Source organism: Callospermophilus lateralis, unplaced genomic scaffold (genome assembly GCF_048772815.1).
Source record: "Callospermophilus lateralis isolate mCalLat2 unplaced genomic scaffold, mCalLat2.hap1 Scaffold_63, whole genome shotgun sequence".
Taxonomy (NCBI): domain Eukaryota; kingdom Metazoa; phylum Chordata; class Mammalia; order Rodentia; family Sciuridae; genus Callospermophilus; species Callospermophilus lateralis.
The window spans coordinates 776,183-796,520 of NW_027514713.1; the positions used below are offsets into that span (position 1 = coordinate 776,183).

General features: G+C 33.1%; 1 long non-coding RNA gene across 1 annotated transcript; it reads right to left on the reverse strand.

The window, feature by feature from the left end:
• Window positions 1–562: 562 nt before the first annotated feature.
• LOC143389554 (uncharacterized) lies at window positions 563–18,578 on the reverse strand. Its single transcript, XR_013090147.1, has 3 exons — window positions 18,520–18,578; window positions 3,196–3,229; window positions 563–628 (listed from the first exon to the last, which is right to left on the reverse strand). It is a non-coding gene; the product is annotated as an uncharacterized LOC143389554 (long non-coding RNA).
• Window positions 18,579–20,338: the final 1,760 nt, after the last annotated feature.

Here is a 20,338-nt window from a genome sequence, read left to right on the forward strand (position 1 = left end):
TCAATAAATTCTCCTCCTTTTTCTGGGATGTTCTAGGAAGAAAAAAAAAATTAAGGGATAATAGGAACCAAAGATGACAAAATAATTATTATTCTCCACTACTATAGGATACAACAGAATAAGCATTCTGATGTATACTTATTCCAAACTAAAGGCACCAGGGAAATTCCAAATTCTATAAAAATTAATTTCGGCATGAGTATTGTAAGTCATTTAAGAATGATTTAAAAACCACAGTAATAAAAACTGATACAAAAAATCCTTAAATAAATATATTTCCTGTACAGTTAGAAAGCTGTTTCTAATGCAATTTGTCTTTCACTATGTATTTCACAGCCCATTGTTACTTCCAGCCCCCACGATGCTCAAGTACTTGAGAGAATAGTGATACAAAAAGCATTTTTTTAAAAAAAATCAACATAATTCTTTGAAATGGATTCTTAGCAAATATTCAAATAAAATATAAGAAAAATATAGCTTTATTTTCAGCAGTAACATCTTAAAACACAAAATTCAGAGCAAGAACATGAGGTTTTTTACAAAAGATCACTTTACCTTAATGTGAGCTTCATAGCTGCCCCCAACCATTGCAAACAAGGAATCATCTGAGTGTGATTTTTTGATAGATCTTTAAAGCAAAAATGTGTAACAAAAATGTTGAATAGTTTTCTTTTTAAAATAAACTCTGTTTAATTTAAGGTATAACTTATTAAATGGTATTTCTTGATTGATATAATTAAAATATAACCTCCAATTAAAAAAATAGCTTGTATTCACCTCTTTGTGACTCTACTGCTGTGAATCTATAAAATATTCAATATAGATATTAAGGCACTCTTAGTTCCAATTCAGAGCAATAGTCAATACATGAGCAGAAACAGATAATAATTTGTTCTTGCAAATTGCCTGTCTTGAAGGCTGAATTTAAAACCCAAGTAATGGCTGATATATTTTTTTTCACCTGAACTGAAACAAACCTCTGGTAACACAAGACAAGATAACAAGAGGCACAGTTCTCTCTCATGGATATCCAGGAGTCAAATACTAAGCAATGTTGTTTTACAGGATGGAAATCACCAATAATAATACACTATTTATTCCCTCTACCCACAAATAATGCACAGAGTTCTCTGGAACTTTAAAAATTATTGAAAGTTAAAAAGTGAATATATATGTTATTTAGAATACCTTTGTCAGAAACATTGAAATAAATTATAAAATTGATTTTTCCTGTATAGGTCTCACTTTATTCAGGTCCTCATAAACTAGCAAGCCCTTTAAGACCTTTCCAGGAACTCAGACACTCAGGGGGAAAGACTTCCAGAAAAGCAGAATCTTGGTATTTGTACCTCTGTTTCCCTAGCTATTATGTAAATATCCTCCTTCCTCTGGGAATCCATTTCCCAGTCACTCATCTGCAAAACTCAGTGGCAGTCTCTAAACTTGAAATCTACATCCCTTGAATATTCAGATTTCTGACACAGGTTAAACTAACTGGAGTCTCAATCATTGGCCTGTCTGAATACTTTTCCAAATACTCAACTGAAGCTTTTTAATAACTTTCCCTGTCAATCACTCCTTTGCCCAGCACTGCATGTGCATTTTAAGGACATCAGCAATTTGGAAAGACAGTAAAGGTGAATGAAAACCTGTTTTGTGCCACAGATCCATGTATTCTAACAATTTCCACAGTCGGTTTCACTAGTCTCTAATCCATTCTTGTATCAAAGAGATGAAAACAGGCAAAATACAAGCTATTAAGACTTCCTCTAAATTTTGTGTTATTATGACATTATAGAGAGCTTTTAATATACTGTGTCCTTCATTCCTGTTTTGTGCTCATCAAACTAATCATAAACCCTAAGATTTTGGTCTCTTTTTAAAAATGCTTATTCCTACCCAACACAGTGTTGTTACTCTTGGTGAATGCTTATATAGCCCTTTCCTTCACTAGTTAAATTTTGATCCTCTACCACTATGTTCACTTAAAAATTCTAGTCTTTTCCTCTTTAGTTGGGTTCTTATAGTCAATCTTCAATCTATTATTTTTTAAAAAATCACCTTAAAAATGATAAGCAGAAAATGTACTGAGCTCAGAATTAAGAAACTGGAGTTTAAATCTCATTGTTGTCATTGTTTGTACCCAGAAAACTCCCTTTAATATATTTAAGTTTAAGGTACATCCTCAAAACTATCATTTGGCTGGCATGTAGAACACATGCTGAAAGACTAGAAGGTTTCTAAAATTCCTTAAAATTCTGAAATTTCTAAACTTTTGATCTGTCAAAAGAAAAAAAAATATTCAATTGACAAAACAGAAACACAAAGAGAACAAAACAGAAAATACAAATAGAAATTAAATAAAAGGTTATCGTCATAAAAAAGAAAAAAAAGTAATAAAGTAAAAGTCTTCATAAAATTGTTAGGGGTAGTAATTGAAGAGAAACTAACTGGAAAATCAGGAAGTAGAGAAATAAGAATGCCCTCTAAGGATTAATATAAGTAATACAACATTGTCTAAAAAGTGTTATTCTTAACTTCCAGTAAAATAATTTCTCTACAGCACTTGCCTGACCTTCTTGTTTATTAGAAAACATGAGGCCATAGCTCTGTGAGATTTTCCACAAAAGCTTTTGATATATTAAAAAAAAAAACCTGATTACTAGTTTGAACTGTCAATATCAGGACAAAATCTTGGACTATAACCTGTTTTATCAGGTAAAATATAAATCAGAATTAACACACAACTGCCTTTGACTTTCTAAATTGATGATACGCAATTTAAAAGTTAAAATGTGAATATATATGTTATTTAGAATACATTTGTCAGACACATTGAAATAAATTATAAAATTGATTTTTCCTGTATAGGTCCCACATGGTATCAACCTGTACAATGGAACAACACAATGGAGTTGTCATCTAGGTAATACTACAGCCTAAACACAGGCCTGAAACTTATTAATTACACAAATATGAAACAAATGGTCAACCTCTATGAATGACAGCTGTTTATTAGTAATTAACAGATTATAATAGCACAGATACTTTCAAAGTGCTTATAAAACAACTTCAGGAAACAAGTGTTAACTGAATGTGGTGTCTGTCCCACACTAGAATACTCAACAAATCCTTCTACCTTCACTCTCCACTTAGTTAATAGACATTTTTTATTTAAAATCTATAAATTCATACCTTCTTAATGAGTCATCTTTAGGACTTTCTTTCACTATTAAATAAAACAGTAAAATATATAATTAATCAAAAACAGAAATATAAAATATAAAATTTTACGACTCTGACATTTTGTTATAAAATGTTCCTCCAGACAAAGACTCGGAGAAATTTTTAGAATTAATATTAATTGTATTTCTGACAGGTAAGTAATGAATGCATTAACAACACCTATGTCTCCCACTTTGTACTTATCAAATGCAAGGAAGAAACAACAGGAATTATAAAATTTTGATACTTAAAAGTAAATCATTGGTCCCATAATCATAATCCATAATAAAAGTTGCAAAAATGAAAAAAAAAAACCATTATCGTTGTCAAATAAAGTAGCATAAATATGTAAGTGTCAAACAAGGAAAGACATGATGGTGACTTAGCAGGAAGCGAATTTCCTCACAGATCCACCATATGGGACTCAGAGAGTGAGAAAACTGCTTCTCTGTGAGGTGGGAGATAAAAGCATGCCACTGATACTCAATACTCAATATTGAACAGAGAGACCTTGAAAACTGGTGAATTTGGGGTATATCAGAAAAAGATGAGAAACAGAGCTGGAGCTTAGGATCTTGATGTGAGTGGGGGAAATCAGTACATTAAGAAAAAAAAGACTGAAAAGTGATGTAGACAAGGGGCTAGGGTTATGGCTCAGTGGTAGAGTATTTGCCTAGCATGCATGAGGCACTGGTTTCAATCCATGTAAAATAAAATAAAGATACTGTGTCTACCTAAAACTAATTATATATATATATATGAGAAAAGTGCTGCAGACCGTCTTGGAATGCAGAATGTGGGACCAGAAGGTCAAGCTATTCTACTCATTAAACTGTGGCATGAAAGTCATCACCGGTCTGCCTGGAATGTACAGAGAGTTGAAGCTGGAGACATATTTAAACATCTGCACCAACTCAGACTGAGAATTTAGATCCATGTGTTGGGGCTCAGTCCGATATATAAATCTGACAGACACCATCCACAAGACATAAACTGAGCCTAGCAAATCAGAAGAATTTCTGGCATGGACAGTATTTCTCCTGGGGGTAATACTAGTCAGATAGGCCAAAGAGAGCCTGTCCTCCTCTCTTCCCTTGACATAGCTGTGCCCAAGACCAGTGGCAGTTGCTTCAAAATCTCAATGAGCAGAAGTGATGGACCTTGGTGCTTGAGGACAGACCTAAGGAGGTAAGAAAGAACAGTACCCTGAAAAAACAGTACTGGTAAAGCCTGGCTTCCCTGTACCATGAATGTAGCCCTGGGGAGAAAAGTAGAGTAAGTCCTAGGTGTGCATTGATTTAATTATGCTCAGTAACTACCCATGAAATGAAACACATGGGGCAAAGACAGGAACTCACTGCCTCCCCTAAGAACATATTGTAGAACCTAGCATGACCTATACCCTGGGCATGGAGCTGACAACACCTTTCACAGCTCCTCATACCATACCATGGAGAATGGAAACTGAGAGATGGAAAGACACTTTGGAAGAGACAGCAAGCACATACTTTCAGTAACAATCCTGTTTTTTTTTTAACTTTTTAGTTTTAGTATGTGTACTGATGGATACATGAAGGACATTCATACACTTGTACATATTTGTTGATGCTTTCTCATTTGTACTATCCTGAAACATAGTTATTTTTCCTTACTCTGTTGTTAAGGGTTAAAGTTTTCAATTAGCCTGTTTTGGATTGAGTTTGTGTTCTGTTTCAAACCTTTTATTTCTTTTTGTTTCTATTTCTTTTCTCTTACAAACAGTCAAATTCCATTATTCTCACTTTACTCTTTATTTCTTTTACTTGTTTTTCCTTCTTCCTCATAAACAATACATCGTATATCACTTTGCTTCTGCCCTACTCACATCCTGAAACTGCAAATCCTTTTCTATCACCATTGCTTTTTTCTTCATAATGAACTCTATTTTTAATTTCTCCCAGAACTCTTGGTTTATAAAACTCCACACACCACCACTAATGCTAAAGCAACAATTAATACAATTGAAGCTATAGAAAACACCTACTCTTTTATTTTATGAAAGATATAAGTCATGATTACTTACTGTCGTTACTGATATAAATTGATACAGTCACTTTGTGTGAATATAAAAATTAAGTATGCAATTTAGTTCTATATTTTTTATGCACAGCTAGTTGCAATTATTTGGCTCCCCCCGCAACCTGTGAGCCACAAGATATCTACAGGATCACTAGAAATGCACAGAATACAAGTTCTGTTGCTAGAGATCCATTTTGATACATGAATAGACACACAAACAATATGAACAAGAAAGGGAACAAAGCATCACAAACAAACCAGAATGACTCAAAATCAGATTCCACAAAAACTACAGTGAAGAAAATATCAGAGAAGGAATTTTGAAAGTTTATATTACAACTGATCTATGAGATAAAAGATAATGTAAAAAGTAAAATCACAGAGAAGACACAAGAAGTAAAATATCAAGAAGGAAATAGAAGTTCTAAAGAAAAACCATTCAGAAATTTTCAAAATTCAGAAATCAATAAACCAAATTATAAATGCAATGCAAAGCATCACCAATACACTAGATGACTTATAGGACAAATATTCAGGTAATAAAGAAGTAGTGCATAATCTTGAAAATAAAGTTCATCGTGGAGAAAAGATGTTACCAAACCATGAACAGAATTTAAAAAAATATATATGGGATAATAAGAAAAGGCCAAATTTAAGATTCACTGTGATAGATGAAGGTATTGAATTTCAAAACAAAAAATGAACAATCTTTTCAATGAAATAACTGAACATTTCCAAAATCTTAAGAATGAAATGAAAAATCAAACACAGAAGGTATATACAACTCCAAATATATAGAATTACAACACTCCTAGCCACAATAGTATGAAAATGCCTAACACACAGAATAAGTATAGAATTTTACTTATAATAGAATTTTAAAACCTGATAGTGAAAAATGATTGGTCATATTCAGAGGAAAACTGATCCAGATCTCAGCTGATTTTTCAAAGACCCTAAAAGCTAGGAGGTCTTGAAATAATATATACTAAACTCTGAAAGAAAACAGATTCTCCATAGAATACTAAATTATATCAGATTTTAATATGAGATAAAAACTTCCTATTATGGAAGTTTTTGTTTATTTGTCTATTTTGTTTATTATAACAAAAGTTAAAAAAAATCACAACTAGAAAGCTGGCATTATAAAACCCAATAAATATTTTATTAAGAAAAAATAAAATACCAAATAAAAAACATACAGAAACTAAAACTAACAGAATAGTTAATCAAAGTAGAATCTATTTCAACTTGATAACTAGAAATAAACCAAAATAACAGGAAACATAAATCAACTCTCAATAATAACACTGAATGTTAATGGACTCAACTCATCAACAGATATACACTGGCAGATTGAATCGGAAAAAAAAAGAACCCAACAATAGCCTGTCTCCAAGAGAGTCACCTCTTAGAAAAATATATACACAGACTAACTGTGAAAGGATGGGGAAAACATATCATTCACATGGATGTTATAAACAAGGTGTATCTATTTTCACATCTGACATAATGGACTTTGAGAAAAAGTTCATCAGAACAGATAAAAAATTCCATTTTCATACTGCTTAGTAGAGTAATACAACAGAAAGAAATAATAGTGGTAAACATATATGCTCCAAACTATGAAGAATCTAAGTAATCAAAGAGCTCCTTCTCAATATCAATAATCAAACAGATCACAACACAATAATATTGGGAACTTTAAGATGTGTCTCTCATTACTAGAAAGATCATACCAACAAAAATTAAATATAGAACTAAAATTACAATAAATAATTTAGACTTAACAGAAATGCACAGAATATTTTACTCATCAATGACTGAATACATTTTCTTCTTAGCTGCACAGGGAACATTTTCCAAAATAGACCATATTTTAGTACATAAAGCAACATTTCACAAATACCAAAAATAGTGCTAATACCTTGAACTCTGTCAGACCACAATGGAATAAAACTAGAAATCAACAAGATGAAAATTTTTAAAAAAACTAACACTAGGAGACTAAATTCACTATTGAATAATGAACAGATAGATGAACAAATCAGAGTTTAAATAAAAAAATTAAATGTAAATGAGAATAGTGATACAATATATAAAAACCCTTGGGACACTATGAAGGCAGTTCTAAGAGAAATTTTTATAGCATTGAGCCCATACATTAAAAGAATAGAAAGTTACTGAGTAAAATAATCTAATATTATATCTTAAGGACCTAGAGAAAAACATGAAAATCAGCAAAATAAAGGAAATAATAAAAATCAAGGATGAAATTGATAAAATCAAGATGTAAAAACTGAAAAAGAAATTAATCCAAAATTTTTTAAATGAACAAAATTGATAAATATTAACAAAGCTATCAGAGAAAAATGAAAAGTACCAAAACCTTTGATGAAAATGGAAATATCAGCACAGATACCACTCAAACAGAGCATAAATACGAGCTATTTTCAAAATCTATACCCCAATAAGCTAGAAATTCTAAAAGACATCACTAAATTCCAGGAGACATGAGCTACCCAAATTTAACCAGAAGTATATAGAAAATTTAAAGATATCAATTTCAAATAATGAGAATAAAAAAGTCATCAAGACCCTATCAACAAAGAAAAGCCTAGGACCAGATGGATGCTCAGGCAATTTCTACCAAACCTTTAAAGAAGAAACAATACCAATCCTCTTCAAATTATTTCATGAAATTGAAATAGAGGGAATTCTTCAAATTCATTAAATGAAGCCTATCTCACACTGATACTAAATTCAGACAAAGATTCATGAAAAAAAAGAAAAATTCAGACTAATATCCTTTATGAACATAGATGCAAAAATCTTCAATAAAATACCGCTAAATCTTATACAAAAATAGATTTTAAAAAATAGTGCACATGACCAAGTAAGTTTCATCCCAGGAATGCAACACTGATTCAACAAATGGAAATCAATAAATGTAATTCATCACACAAATAGATAGAGATGAGAACGCTTGATTATCAAAATAGATGCAGGATCTATTTTTTACATAATACCCCATCCATTCATGCTTTAAACACTAGAAAAAACAGGAATGGAGGAATCATACCTCAACATTGTAAAAGCTATACATGACACACTGAAAGAAAACATAATTATAAATGGAGAACAACTACAGAATTTCTTCTAAAAACTGCAATGTGACAGGGATGCCCACTTTCACTACTTCTATTAGCACACAATGCAAGTCTTAGCAAATACAAAATGTAGAGATAATACTCTGCAATCTATTGGATCATAAATGAATAAAACTCCAGAAGACCAAATTCATGACTGAATGATAAATAGAGAGCTGAACAAATCAGGTCCTTTAATCCCTTGCCAGAGAATTTGGCAAAGGAATGTAATTAAAAGGATATGAATAGGAAAGGAAGGGCTAAAACGAGCACTGTTTGAAGAAAACATGATTCTATATTAAGAAAATCCCCTCAAAAAATACTCACTAGAAAGCTTCTAGAACACAAATGAATTCATCAAATTGCAGGATACAAAAGTACCTGTTTCTATACTCCAATAAAAGATGAGCTAAACAAGAAATTAGGAAAATTATCCTATTCAAATAGCATAAAAAACACTTGGGAAACAATCTAACAAAAAAGGTAAAAGACCTCTACAATGAAAATTACAGAACACTCAAGAAATAAATTGAGGAACGTCCTAGGATATGGAAAGACTTCCCATGTTCTTGGATAGGCAGAATTAATATTGTCAAAATTACCATACTACCAAAAGTGCTATAAAATTTCAATGCAACTCCCTTCCAGAGCCCAGAGATGTTCTTCACAGAAACAGGAAAAGCAATAATGAAATTTACTTAGATAAACAAGAGAGGCAGAATACCCAAAACAATACCTAGCAAGAAAAATGAAGCAGGAGGTATCAAAATATCAGACTTCAAATTACACTACAGAGCTATAAAGACAAAACCAGTATGGCATTGGTAACAAAACAGTTAAGACCACCAATGAAACAGAAGACAGAGACAAGCCCACATAAGTATAATTACCTCATACTAGACAAAGGCATAAATATCATATACTGGTGCAAAGATAGTCTCTTCTACAAATGGTGCTGAGAAAATTTGAAATCCATATGTAGGAGAATTAAATTGAGCATCCTCCCACCATGCACAAAAACTCAACTCAAAGTGGATCAATTACTTAGGTATTAGACCAGAATCCCTGTACCATATAGAAGAATACGTAGGCCCAAAACTCCAACATATCAGCTCAGGAATTGACTTATTAATAAAATCTCTAAAACAAAAGAAGTTGTTGGTGGGCCTGACCTTGGATCTACATGGAGGAATGCTCATCTTTCTCATTGTGCAGCAGGGATGTCCTGACATACAACACTATGTTTTGGAACAGAGTGTTGTCAGAACACTGGCAAGCACCATTTACCTGCTCCTTTGACAAGAAATTACTCCCCAGTTGGTACAAGGCAGTTGCTAGACTCTTGGTGGCAGGACACCCATAATATTATGTTTTGTATCCCCTGTGGTCTATCATGACTGCTGTATGTAAATTGGAACATAGACACTATGAAAGCTAGTTTTGCTGCATAATATAGCAGAAACAATTATCTGCAACTGTCTTTGGAGGGATTTCTGTATGCCCTCAAGCTCCCAAGAGTAGATGCTGAAAGGGCAGGCCCCTCAACAAAAAGTAAAATCAATTTTCAATGAATGGTGCTCCATCAAACTAAAAAGCTTCTTCACGGCAAAGAGAAAAACCCAGAACATGAAAAGAGAGCCAACACAATAGGAAAAAATACCTTTGCCACCTGCACCTCAGAAAACACACTAAATTCCAGGGTAGATAAAGAAATAATAATAATAACAACAACAACAACAACAAAAACAGCTTAAAACTAATAATAACACCATCACCAACCACCACCCATTTAATAAATGAGCAAAGAAATTCAACAGGCACTTCACAGAAGAAATACAGATGGTCAACAAATGTATGAAAAAACACATCTACAGAAATTAGAGAAAAGCACTAAACAGATCAGAGACCGAAAGCTTACAAAGACATTCCAGTGTAGAAGACAGCATATATGCTCATCTCTTACTTCCAGCTACTTTTTCTATCTTATGTGTGGTACAACCAAAACTTTACTTCCCCTAGGGACAAAAGTGTTGAAAGATGACAACCTTCAGAGTTTATACACTCTTATCCATACCACATGGTGATAGGGAAATATAGAAAGAAGCACTAGGGAGGTAGCAGCAAGTTGTTATGTAGAAATAGCTGATATGATAAAATATTTAAATAGGCTATGAACTCACTCATACTTTCAGAATGAGCCAAACATTGTCTCTCCATATAGAAGAAATTCGTTCCCACTTCATTAGAACTATAAAGCAAAACAAAACAATACAACAACAACAAACAAGGCATTTACTCTGAGAGAATCTCCTGGTAGGGCAGAAAAAAGAGCTAAGTAGTAATGTATTGCATTGAATGAAGGAGCTCTGGCTTCAATCCCAACAGTGAAATAAATAATGATGATGATGCTGACAATGATGGTGATGATGATGATGATGTGGAGGAGGAGGAGTACAAAAGACTTGTACTGTTAAAATTATATAGACTGAGTTTATATTCACCATTCAAAATAAGAGGAGTATTTCAATTCATGCATTCTATTCACATTCTAGTCTTATTTCACATGGCAAGGTAGATGTAAAAGACCTTTTGATGGCATTTTTATAAACTATGACTTTTTTAAAAAGTATTTTTTAGTTGTAGTTGGACACAATTTCTTTATTTTATTTACTTTTATGTGGTGCTAAGGATCAAATCCAGTGTTATCATGTGCTAAGTGAGCACTATACTACTGAGCCACAACCCCAGCCCAAACTATTATTTATTGAGACTTTTAAATTCCATAAAGAAGAGTTTATCTGATCCCAGGAGACCAGGATGGTCCATTTAGTACTGTGTTATACAATATGATGTCAATTTTCTCAATTCTACTCATAAGTGGAAGATGTTTATAGACTCCACACTTCTTCAGCATGCAATCTATATGCCCTCATGTCCTATACTGATGTAAAAAAGTACTAAAAGTGGAAGACAACAGCTTTAGATGTAGCCCACTCACAGAGAATGTGCCTCAATTTCATGATGTTATGGGTTCAATCACTGGCACCACAAAAGCACTGAGATCTATTTTTTTTTCAAATATATTTTCCCTTTCCTATTTAATTGTTACCTGAATGATTCATGGACATTTATACATATTCATAATTCTTTTTCTCATTTGTAGTTTTTTTGGTACTGGGGATTGACCTTGGGGATATTCAACAACTGAGCCACATCCCATCCCTGCTTTGTATTTTATTGAGAGAAAGGGTCTCACTGTGTTGCTTAGCACCTAGCCATTGCTGAGGCTGGCTTTGAACTCACAATTCTCCTGTCTCAGCCTCCAAAGCTGCTGGGATTATAGGTTTGTACCACTGAATCCAGAGATTTCTAGCATTATTGAAGCAACTTATTTTTCATAGGTCAATATTTTGACCTACCAATAAAGAAAAGTCCACAACTAGGTAAATTCTCTGGCAATTCCTACCAAACCCTTAAAGAAGAACTAACACCAATACTTCTCAAATTATTCCATGAAATAGAAAAGGATGAAACACTTCCAAACTCAGTCTATGAAGGAAGAATAACCCTGATACCAAAACCAGACAGAGATACATCAACGAAATAAATTGGACAAATATGCCCGATGAACATACATGCATCAACTCTTAATGAAATACTGAAAAAAAAATACATATAAAAACATTTTAAAAACATAGTGCACCATGATCAAGTGGGGTTCATCTCAGGGACACAAGGTTGGTTCAACCTATGGAAATCAAAACAGAATTCATTAATAGACTTAAAAAACATAATTATCTCAATAGTTGAAGAAAGAGCATTTGACAGAATAAAGCATTCATTCATGTTCAAAATGGTAAAAAAACTAGGGATAATACAAAGGTCACTGAACATTTTATTTTATTTTTAAAGAAAGAGTGAGAGAGAGCGAGAAAGAGGGAGAGAGAGAGAATTTTAATATTTTATTTTTTCAGTATTTGACGGACACAACATTTTTGTCTGTATGTGGTGCTGAGGATCGAACCCGGGCTGCATGCATGCCAGGTGAGCACGCTACTGCTTGAGACACATCCCCAGCCCGTCACTGAACATTTTAAAAGCTCTATACCAAAAAACCCAAGACTAACATGATTCCAAATGGAAAAAGTGAAACGTTCTTTCTAAAAACTAGAAAAAGACAAGGGTGCCCTCTTTCCCCACTTCTAGTCAACATATGAATATTGAAATTCTAACCAGGGCAGTTTGGAAAAAGAGATTAAAGGGATATGAATATGAAAAGAAGAGCTCAAAATATCCCTATTTGCTGACAACAATATTTTATATGTAGAAGACACAACTACAAAACAAATTTTTTAAAACTCATAACCACACTCAGCATAGTACCAGGATATAGAATTAACACTCATAAATCAATTATGATCCTGTAACCAAATTATGCATCAGCTGATGAATCACAATGGATTCAAAAAAATTTAAAAAATAAAATAATCAGGAAACAATCTAACAAGTGAAAGACCTCTATTATGCAAATTACCAAACACTAAAAAAAGAAATTGAGGAAGACCGTAGAAGATGGAATATTTCAAATGTTCATGAATTGGCAGAATTAATGTTACCAAAATTGACATACTACAAAAGTGCTATAATTTTAATGCAACTCCTATTAAAATGTCAATGATATTTCACAAAGAAATAGAAAAAGCAGTCATAAAATTCACTTGGAAAAACAAGAGGCACAGAATATTCAAAACAATCCTTAGTGAAAAAAAAGTGAAAGAGACAGCAGACGTGATCCGATCTCAAATTATACTATAGTGCTACAAAATGGCATGTGGCAGAATGTGGCAGAATCAAATTGAACCCCTATCCCTATCCCTACACAAAACTCAAACCTACAAAATGAGAGAAAATCTTTACCACCTGCACCTCAGAACATTAGTCTTCTGGATATATAAAGAACTCAAAACAAACCAGCACAGGAGGTTGAGGATCAAATGTTCAAATCCAGCTTCAACAATGGTGAGGCACTGAGCAACTCTATGTCTAAATAAAATGCAAAACAGAGCTGGGTATGGGGCTCAGTGTTAGAGAACTAGCCTTGAAGGTGTAAGACCATGGGTTTAACCTTCAGCAATATGTAAAAATAAATAAATAAATAAATAATAAACAAGTAAATAAGTAAACTGTGTCCATCTACAACAAAAATAATAAAAATAAAACACAGGGCTGAGGATGTGGCTCAATGGTTGAATGCCCCTGAGTTGAATCCCCACTACTTGCCCCCATAAAAAAAAATCAAAAAATTTAACACACACACACACACACACACAACCCAATATAGTTAATATTCTCTTCTAGTGTTCATAAGATGTCAATAAATGTGCAAAGGAACTGAAACCGGTAGTTCACAGAACAAGAAATACAATTGGTGAGCAAATATATTTTTTAAATGCTCAATATCCAACCAGCAGTGTATGAGGGTACCCTTTTCCTGCATCCTCACCAGCACTTGTTGTTTGTCTTCATCATGGCTGCCATTCTTACTGGAGTGTGATAGTATCTTAGGGTAGTTTTAATTTGCATTTCTCTGATTGCTAGAGATGGTGAGCATTTTTTCATATATTTGTTGATTGATTGTATATCCTCTTCTGAGAAGTATCTGTTCAGGTCCTAGGCCCATTTGTTGATTGGCTTATTTGTGTGTGTGTGTGTGTGTGTGTGTGTGTGTGTGTGTGTGTGTTTAGCTTTTTGAGTTCTTTGTATACCCTAGAGATTAGAGCTCTATCTGATGTGTGAGGGGTAAAAATTTGTTCCCAGGATGTAGGCTCCCTATTTACCTCACATATTATTTCTCTTGCTGAGAAAAAAACTTTTTAATTTGAATTCATCCCATTTGTTAATTCTTGGTTTTAACTCTTGTGCTATAGGCATCTTATTAAGGAAGTTGGGGCCTAGCCCCACATGAGGAAGATTAGAGCCTACATTTTCTTCCATTAGATGCAGAATCCCTGGTTTAATTCCTAGACCCTTGATCCATTTTGAGTTAACTTTTGTGCATGGTGAGAGATAGGGATTCAATTTCATTTTGTTGGATATGGATTTCCAGTTTTACCAACACCATTTGTTGAGGATGCTATCTTTTCTCCAGTGCATGCTTTTAGCACCTTTGTCTAATATAAGGTAGTTGTAGTTTTGTGGGTTAGTCTCTGTTTCCTCTATCCTGTACCATTGGTCCACCAGCCTGTTTTGGTGCCAGTACCATGCTGTTTTTGTTACTATTGCTCAGTATTATAGTTTAAGATCTGGTATAGTGATACCATCTGTTTCACTCTTCCTGCTTAGAACTGCTTTTGCTATTCTGGGTCTCTTATATTTCCAGATGAATTTCATAATTGCTTTTTCTATTTCTGTGAGGAATGTCATTGGGATTTTGATCAGAATTGCACTGCTGGTGGGATTAGAAATTGGTGCAGCCAATTTGGAAAGTAGTATAGAGATTCCTTGGAAAACTGGGAATGTAATTACCATTTGAACCAGCTATTCCTCTTCTAGGACTATACTTAAAAGACGAAAAAACAGCATACTACAGGGAGTCAGCCACATCAATGTTTATAGTAGCACAATTCACAATAACTAGACTGTAGAGCCAATCTAGATGCTCTTCAATGGATGAATGGATAAAAATATGTAGCATATATACATAATGGAATATTACTCAGCACTAAAAAATAATAAGATCATGGCATTTGCAGGGAAAAGAATGGCATTAGAGCAGATTATGCTAAGTGAATTTAGCCAGTCCCCCCAAAACAAATGCCAAATGTCTTCTCTGATATAAGGGGGGTGACTCAAAATGGGGAAGAGAGGAAGAGCATGGGAAGAAGATTACCTATACAGAGGGAAGAGGGGTGGGAGGGAAAAGGAGGGAGAAAGGGAATTGCAGGGATGGTGGAATGAGAGCCTCTCACTGTTATAAAAAATACATGTATGAAGATGTGAGAAAAAAAAAAGAATAGTGCTACCTTAGATTAAGAGGAGAGAAGTGATAGGAGGAGAGAGGAGACGTTGGAAAGATAGGAAGGATAGTAGAATTAAATAGACATTATTATTATTGGTGTATATATGTGAATGCATGATCAATGTGAATCTACAATCTGTATACTCACAAAAATGAGATATTGTATCTCATGTGGTTCAGATGTATGATATGTCAAGGCCATTGTACTGTCATATGTAACTAAAAAAAATAAAAATTAAAAAGGAATTGTAGTGCAAAAAAGTACATGTAAAATGGCATAAAAATTGACATAAACATACTTTATAGTCAGAGATAAAATTGTGCTTTATATGTGTAATAAGGATTATAGTACATTCCACTATTGTCATGCACTTAAAAAATTATAAAATCAATAAAAAGTAGAAAAAAACACAAAATGCTCAATTTCTCTAGAAATTAGAAAATGCAAATTAAAACCTCATTGATATTCCATTCTTGGTCCAGTCAAAACAGCAACTATCAAGAATACAAGTAACAATAAATGCTGGAGAGAATGTGAGAAAAAAAGTTACACTCATACTTTGCTAGTGAGACTGCAAATTGGTGCAAGTACTCTGGAAAACAGTATGGAGATTCCTCTGAAAATTTGGAATGGAAACACCATTCAACTAGTTATCACCCCAGTTGAATCTTGATTTTATTTGTTGCAATTCAGAAGTCTTGTTGAGGAAATCAGTTCCTAAGTTGACATGATGGAGAGTTGGACATATATATATATACACATACATACATACCTGTATATATTCAAATGACTTTAAATCAATATACTACAGCCACATCAATGTCTACAGCAGCCCAATTCACAATAGTTAAGCTAAGGAAACAACCTAGGTGAGCTTCAACAGATGAAAGGTTAAAGAAAATGTGCTACATATACACAATGGAGTATTTCTTATCCATAAAGAAGAATGAAATTTATGGCATTTGCTGGTAAATGAATGGAACTTGAGAATATTATACTTAGTGAAATAAGCCAATACCAAAAAAATCAAAGGCCAAAAGTTCTCTCTGATCCTAAATAGAATCAGATGTAGCCCATGTATGTAAAAAATACACTGTACTGTCATACATATCTGAAAAAATAAAATAAAACCTGGTGCTGAAATAAAATTAAAAATAAGAACAGAGATAAAAAGCTTTTACCTAACACACACATTTAGTAATGGAAAGAGATGACTAAAATTCAGTGGTCTGGACACACTAAAGCAAGACTAGAAATAAATGAAGAAACTCTTACAGAATTATGCGAGTTTGAGATCTTCATTTATGCAGGTTCTCAGCCTAGGTATCTCCCATATATTTTCAGACACTATATTATTGACAAGGATGGAGGAACCACCACAGAAAATGCATTTCAGATACTCTACTGACTATATCACTATTTCACTAACATGACTCCACTCTCACAACACTGACAAAGAAAGTTGTTACTTAACAGTGCAAGCTATCACCACTCAGGAGTCACAGAGAAGACACAGGAAACTACAATAGAGACACCATTTGGAAAATAATTCAACATCACACATTTAACCAATAACATAAGACACATCATCCAGGGAAAACAGTTTCCTAAGCAGACACTCAAATAAATGTGGAAAAGATATATATCCCTGAAGACATACAAATTTCAATATAGAAATATAAGAAAGATAAAAAGCAAGGTAGCATGACTGTTTCATAGTTAATAACCCTAGAAACTATTTTCAAACATAATGCAATATACAAAAATGCCAGAATAAAATTAAAAAAAAATGCTAAAATAGTGAATTAATTCAAAGATGAAGCAAAGAAAAACTGAGTAGATTAAGGAAAACAATGCAGGGCATGAAAGAACAATTCAATACAGATTCTGAAAAAGAATCAATTAGAAATCTTGGAAATAAAGAGCTCAATACTTCAAAGAAATATATCCAGATAAAGTTAGACCCATAGACTAGATCAAGTGAAAGAAAAAAATACCAGAGCTTGAAGTTGATGATGAAATATCACATTCAGACAATATCAACAACAATCAAAATAATATTAAACAAATTACAAAACCACTACACACAATTCATAGACTATTTTATGAATCACTGGTACACATAATGGAGAAGAGGTACAGGCTACAGGCAATGAAAGCTTTCTCAGTGAATAAAAGAAACTATTTCTTATATCTTGTGAAAGTTATGGACAGCCAGGTATAAGATTTTAGAATACCAAATGGACATGGCCTGAAAAGAACTTCTCCAAATCATAGTCTATAAAATTACCAAAGGTACACTGAAATCTATAATAAGGGCCAAAGCAATTATAAACACATGAGAAAAATATTAGATTTCTGAGTAGAAATTTTAAGGCCCAGGAAATGGTATATTTCAAACCCCAAATAAAAATGTTAAAAAGAGAAACAAAGACAATTATTGTAAAATGGATGGAAAGGGTTGTCAACATGTTAAGGTGAAAAAATCAGGAACAAACCCCAATTATCACATTCTCTCCTTAACATGTAGAATCTGGGAAGAAAATAAGAATGACTAGAAAATGATGGAGGGAAACATTAAGGAAGAGGGTAGGTAACTGGGGATGAAAAAGGGAGTAGAGGGAAAAATGGAAGTACGGAGAGTGGTCAGGATTCAAGTATTGTATATGTGTGTATAGAAATATCACTGTGAAATTCATAATGTAGGAACTCAATAGGAGCTGATGTTAACAGTTGACAAGAACAACTGGTTTTATAACAAGTCCAATCTGCTATCATGTGACCATATACAAAACAGAATGTATAATTTAAAATATTCTTACTTCTGCAAAGACATAAAATTTCAGGGTCAAAATTAATGTGAAATTTCTTCAGACAATATAATTTAGATGATAAATTTCTTATAATTATTAAAATATCCTGGATTCTGTATGAGCAAGAAAGATATAAAAAATATGAATGGAATTTGATCATTATTTTTTTCCACTCTTCTTTTGTTGATCAAACTTTCTTACTCTTATTTACACAGGGCATGAACACCAAGAGTAACTCATTTTTTTAAGTCTTACCTGGATTGAAATTTACTGATGTTCTAGATTGTGCTTTCATGTATTGAAGAATTAAATTCCTGTTTCTATATTTGAAAAAAGTAATAAAATTGATATTTTAATACTCATATGAAAACACTAACCAAATATAATTCAAAACTTAATAATATTTTAGATCTAGTATCAGAACTTTTTCATATGCTCTCCTAATCTGTATGCCCTATAAACATTTTGTTAACTTGAAAATTATTTATACAATGTTTGTTCTTTTCTGTTTTTTGAGATGGTATTTCATGATGATGATCAGGCTGATCTTAAATACCCAGGCTCAAGCAATTGTCCTGCCTCAGGCTCTTAAGTAGCTGGAGTAAATGCATGTGTCACTGCACACATAATTAAAGAAAAAAAAAAGATGAAACGATCATGAATTGAGAACAAGACAGGTAAATATATTAACTAGTGTAGCTTGAACTCAGAAAATGTCCTGTCTCTGTAAAAAATAGTTTTTTTTGTTGTTGCACAACTTCTTTCTCTTAGGCTTAAGGCCTTCTAAAAAATAAGGGTTGTATCACTTTAGTTCACCAGGTTGTTATGGAGATTTACTAAGATAATATTGAAACATGTTAAACAAAACAGTAAAATAATGGCATACTTAACTACTTACAATCTCAACTAGAACTAATGTGTATTTTTCATAGGTTCTAATATTCAAAAGTTAAAATTATTTTAAAAAATGCCTGAGTCCTAATTTTCATGATCAATTGGGCTCTTCTTTGTGCTTTATAACTCAGAGAAAATCAACAATTAATTTATAACTCTATTTATGAATATCTTCTTAAATTAGAGAATATAGTCATCCCCTTCTGTGAGACTAATCAATAATAACAAAGGCAAGAAATTAACAAATGCCAAAAACTTGGACTACTACTATTTCTTCTCTACCTAGTTGAACAGAATCAGCAGACAAGTGTAGCTACATTTTCATGTTGATCTCCAACTGACTTGGAACACAAAATTTTCTTCAACACAATGGATACTGAGGAGTCATGATGGGGCTTAGCTCTCCTAGATTCAATGAATCTGCTTAATCTATTCCTTTTGAGGCAGACTTTAATAAATGCTAAAAACTTTAGACAGCGATTCCAACAGATTGGAAATTGTCCATTACTTGGGAAAATTACTAGAAGTGCCAATCTAAAGTTGGCACTCACCATGGAAAACAGTGAGGTGGAACCCTCTGCAGTCAAAGGAAATCTATTTCAAGGGATGGAAGGATTTGGGGCACAGATTTGTTAGCCAAGATGAAAACTCTGATCTCTTCCAGAGATTACTTGAAGCTTTACTTGAAGCTTTCTAATAGATTTGAATGATTTTATTTTTATGACAGAAAAGACAAAGTCCTAAAAGGATAATGCACCACACAAAGGGTAAGGCTAATATGGGGATTCCACATAAGGTTCCTAAAGGGGGGACAGGGTCAGAGTGCTTAGTATTTGTTGGCCAAAGCTAGAGGCCAAGCTGTCAAAGCAGAGTGCTTCTGCTTGGAAACAACTGTTGAATAAAAAAGCATGAGTGCATGAGAACCAAAAAGATTGTTGTAACTATTGAGTCTAAGTGTAGGGTTACCATGAAGACAGGGATTGGATCAGTCAGGGTATTTTGAAATAAAAGCTATTCACTACTAGACTGCAGAACCAGGTCTGGCAGAAACACCACAGCAACAGAACTGACAGAGACAAAGGAACAATTTAAAAATCTATTTATTTTCCTCCATCTGACTACAGAATTATCTTCCTTACACTTCAAGGATATCATTAGGTCCTTGATAAATTAAAGGGGG